The sequence below is a fragment of the Tamandua tetradactyla genome, chromosome 2 (genome assembly GCF_023851605.1).
Source record: "Tamandua tetradactyla isolate mTamTet1 chromosome 2, mTamTet1.pri, whole genome shotgun sequence".
Classification (NCBI taxonomy): Eukaryota; Metazoa; Chordata; class Mammalia; order Pilosa; family Myrmecophagidae; genus Tamandua; species Tamandua tetradactyla.
The window spans coordinates 12,804,847-12,810,231 of NC_135328.1; positions in this window are offsets into that span (position 1 = coordinate 12,804,847).

Here is a 5,385-nt window from a genome sequence, read left to right on the forward strand (position 1 = left end):
TTGCTAGATAAGTTTGCTGTCTGTTCTTTGACCTTCAGTTCAGCTTTTTCTGGGCCTGTAGCTTAAGTTTTGTTTAACAGAGGGTAATTTTTCAGTTCTTGTTTTCTTGTTTCTTGTCCTGCTTGTAAGGTACTTTTTCCCTCCCCACCCTTAGGAGGGTCTACATAGGTATTACATACTCCAGGCGGGTTTTCCCGGACTAAACTGGCCTCCTATCAGGCAGAAGGAGTCACCTTCATCAGTTTTCCCTGAGGGTGAGACCCAGCAGGTTGAACGACTTTCCTGTGAAGTCTCTGGCCTCTGTTTTTCTTATCCTGCCCAGTATGTGTCACTTGTCTGCCTGCGGGTCCCACCATCAAAAGATGTTGTGACTCCTTTAACTTTGGAAAGCTTTCTCTGCTGGGGGCATGGTGAAGACAGAGGAGAGGTTGTAGGCTGGTTTTAATGGCTTCCAATTGCCAAGCCCTGGGGTCTGAATTCCCTGAGAGAGGGACTCCACCTAAGTTGGGCTTCACCCCTCCCCAGGGGAACAGGCAGGAGACAGCTCTGAAAGCAGTCTGGTTCTACCTATGTCTGGGGCAGTTGCAAACCGAGTTGTCCCACCACTGAATCCAGAGACAGCCAAGCCTCCATAGAAGCAGCCACAAAAATTTCCGTTTCATCCCCTTTCCTCTTTTTCAGTTAGCCCAATAAGTGACCTTTGCCTTGACCAGTTTTGCCTGAGCTGGGGGCCTATTTTTAGTAGTCAGAATTTGTTTATTAATGCCACAATTGGTGTTCGGTTGGACTCAGTCCCTGCTACTGTTAGAGTGTCTTTCATTGCCCTCTGGGAAGCCGCTTTTAGGGGAGGGGTGATGGGAACTGGCTGCCATGGCTTGGGGAACTCACGGTTCCAGAGACTGGCAGCCGGTCCAGCTGGTCCAGACTGGGGTACACTGTGTGTCCAATCACTATCATGGCTCCGGGAGCTGTTCTGTACTGTTTCTGGTTCTTTAGTAGTTGTTCTGGAAGATGAACTAAAATGAGCACATTGCTAAGCTGCCATCTTTGCCCCTCCTGCTTCAATTGTTTTTTTATTGAATCTTTCCAATGATTTTTAATCACAGGACATGGTAGTACAGTCTAAATTCAAAAGCCCAAAAGCTTCAAGAGTGCATAGACAAGGAGACAGGGACCAGGATGTAAGCCAAAACATGTTCCTTGAATGTGCAATTATCACCAGAGCAGCCTGTGACCATGACTCATCCCACAGCCTACGCACATGAACCCCATCACTCACCCATCCCCAAGCTCCAAGTGACCCCTCCCTGTAATCCCACCAAAACACTCACATCCCAGCCCAACCCACCTCTCCAGCAAAAGTGAAGTCTCAACCACCCATCCTAAGACCCACCTCCCAATCACTGTCATATGCATGTGGTCACAAGTACACAAAGGCTCTGGTGCTTAACTCCATACCCAGCTATACTCACCCCCAGCCCACACATTCATGCAACCCCACCCTGCTGCCTTTGAGGTCTGAACAGGTGAAATCAGTTTATGGCCCTCCCATATCTGCATATGCACACAGTCCCCAGATCTGTGCATGCACACACACCCCAGTTCTGGGTAGGCACTGATCTGCACAGCTGGGTCACATTTGCCTCCAGCCCATGCAGGTGCAATGCCAACCCACTAACTTGAGCTCTGCATATGTGCAATAAGGGCCTGCATCCTAGACTAGTACACACCAGGGCCCCACCAACCAGACTCTGCACTTGCACAGCCACATCCTCCTTCTTCAAGGTGCCCACACTTACAAGCTACAGCACGACATCCCTAACCTGCTCCTATACCTACAATGCAATGCATCACCACACTGCTGTGCCCTGCCCCATACCCTGCATCCTGCTTCACATCTTCCTCCAAATAAAAAGCTTTAGGTGAATGAAGGAAACCAAATTCAAAAGTAAATCATTCAAGATATTTACATGCCAGGAAGATAGCAGCAGATCACTAAGCATATCACAATGCAGACAGATATGGCCCAACCTAATGACCAAATTAAAACACAAGATGAGATGCAGATGTTGGAATAACTAGCCAAAGATGTTCATATACCTCTACTAAATAAAATAAATGTGATGGCTAATGACATAAAGGGGATCAAGAAGACACTAGAAGAGCATAAAGAGGATTTTGAAAGAATAAACAGAAAAAGAGCAAATGTCACAGAGATTAAGGATGCTGTAGACCAAATGAAAAGCATATGAGGGACACACAACAACAGATTTGTAGAGGCAGAAAAAGAATAAGTGAACTAGAAGACAGGACAACTGATTTTGAACACTCAAAACAGCAAATGGCAAAAAAGATGGAGAAATTTCAATTGGATCTCAGAAAAATGATGGTCAAAAGAAAGTGCACAAATATAAGAATCATTAGTGGTCAGAAGGAGAAAAGAAGCATAAACAGGGAGGAAGATTAGTTAGGCTATAATGGAGGAAAACTTCAATCCTTATAAAGGACATAAATATGCAAGCCAAAGAAGCTCAATGAACTCCATAAGGAATAAATCCCAATAAGCCTTACCCAAGACACAGAGCAATCAGTCTGTCAAATGTTGAAGAGAAGCAGAAAATCATAAAAGCAGGAAGAGAATGGAATCTACTGCATACAAGGTAATTACATAGACTGAGTTCAGACTACTCAACTGAGACTATGGAGGTGAGAGGGCAGTGGTATGATATATTTAAGATCCTGAAAGAAAAGACTTCCAGTCAAGAATTCCTAACCCAGCCAAATTTTCCTTCAAATTTGAGGGAAAGTTTAACATTTTCATGGATAATCAAATCCTGAAAGAATATGTCAACAACAGACAAGCCCTACAAGTTTTACTAAAGGAAGTTCTGCCAGTTAAAAAAACAAAAAGACAGGAGAGGGAGATCTGGGGGAGGACACAAAATTCAAGAGTACCAATAAGGGTAACTTAAAGGATAAAAAGAGAAAGAGGGAAAAGATTATATACATCTGACAAATAAAACCTAAAAGGTAAAGGGGTAGATTCAAGAAATGCCTCTTCAGTAATAGCTTTCAGTGTTAATGGTAAAAAAAAAGTTATCAATTAAAAGATCAAGATTGTCAGAATGGACTAAGAAATACAATCCAGCTATAAGCTGTTTAAAAAAGACTCATCTTAGACACAAGGATACAAGTAGATTGAAAGTGAAAAGATGGAGAAAGATGTTCCATACAAGTTGTAACTACAAGAAAGCAGGAGTAACTATGCTAATGGAGAAAATAGGCTTTAAATATAAAGACCTCATAAGAGACAAATAATGACATTATATATTAATAAAAGAGACACTTCACCAAGGAGAAATAACAATCATAAATATTTATGCCCCTAATCTAGGAGATACAAAGTACATGAGACAGACATTGGCAAAACTGAAGGGAGTGATAGAGTTTCAACAATAATAGTAGGAGACATCAATAAATCACTCTCCTCCATAGATAGAACAACCAGTCAAAAGATCAACAAGGAAACAGAAAGATTAAACAACTTCATAAATCAATTAGACCTAACAGACATACACAAGTCATTATACCCCAAAACACCAGGATGTATAATCTTCTGTACTGCTCATGGAACATTCTCCTGGAGAGAACCTATCCTCAGGCACAAAACAAATCTTTATGAATTTTAAAAAATTGAAATTATTCAAAACCCTTCCTCTGATCACGATGAAATGAAGCTGGGTATCAATAACCAGCAAAGAATTAGAACTTATGGGATGAAACCAAGACTGTGTTGAAAGGGAAATTTATTGCCCTAAATGTCCATATTAAAAAATGAAAAGATGCAAAAATTGAGGACTTAACTGCTCACCGGGAGGACCTTGAGAAAGAAAGCAAACTAGCTCCAAACAAAAAAGAAGAAGAGAAATAAAAAAGATGAAAACACAGTTAAATGGATGGGAGAACAATAGAATGAACCAATTAAATCAAAAGTTGGTTCTTTGCAAAAATCAATAAAATTGAAGGCCCAGTAGCAAGACTGACTGAGCTATTATTTTATCCTATCCAATGAGAGCTGTAAGTACATACTATTACTGAATAGGAATACTATTCCTGAAACCTTCAACACTGGCTTTCTCTCTCAAATTTAGACTTCTCAAGAAAGGTGTGGTATAGATTTAAAGCCTCTAGTGGTTCCTTTATGGCATCAAGAATCATTCTATCAGAGGAGATCATAAAAATAAGACTAAGAAATTAGAAGTCCCATGTTTATGAATTATTATTTTAATTCTATAATTTTAAAAAAGAAAATCTTTTCTAGGAAATTATATGTTTGAGAGAATAAGATCAGAGACTTGTTCTTCCTTAAATTACTATGCCTCTTTTTTGTGTAGTATGCTTCTTTTTCTGTAATGAGCATAGAAGCAGCTGCAAATTATGAGCTTAAAATCTTCTTTGCATGTTGAATGTGTCAAATCTTGATTCTTAGTTTTCTAGTGTTCTTAAATATAGAATATCAATATAAAAATCATATAACCTTTTAAGAGTTCATATTTACTCTGCTAGTTTTGGTTACAGCTTTTTTTCAGTAGAATGGTACATATAAAATGTTTAAAAATACATTTATATTGAGCAAGCAAGACACTTTTTATTAGATCAAAAGTACTAATTGGAATTCAGCATATATGTGCTTATAAAACACCAAGGTTTTTGTTAACAAAAATCTTTCCTATTCTAATGGATCCATTTCCTTTCTCTTATGTCACCTTAATATTTAACTTGAGGCCTCCTCTTGCAATTCATTCTAATTATTTTCCAAGTCACTTTGCACATATATCATCATTTCCTATAGCCTATCTATGGAATTTAGGTTCCCACCCCAATATATCTTAGCAAGAATTCAGAATGTCTATAAGTACTATTAGTTATTCATTATTACTCACTGAAGAACATTCCAACTAATATTCACAACTGGGAGCTATATATCTCCGTGGAGATAATCTAATCAAATATATTTCCAAGCTGTGATATTGAATCAGGATTAAAGGGCATGCCTTTTTAAGGGGTACTTAACACCTTCAAATCAGTACAACATCTCACACTGCTATAAAATTTACCTCAGTTGGAATCATAAACCTAAATATAAAGCCCAAAGATCTTATAAATTCCATGAGAAATTATAGGATAAAGTCTTTGTGGTCTGGAGTTAGGCAAAGTTTTCTTATACACATCAGAGTATCACTGCCTGTCATTGATTTATTTCCAAGGTCTTCATAGCAATTGTTTCATAAGTTTTGACTGTTGTTTCAGTTGTTTGTAAACTGAGGCAAATCAGGTCTTGTCACTCCATCTTGACTGTAAGTGAAAGTTTTGAGATCTTAAATT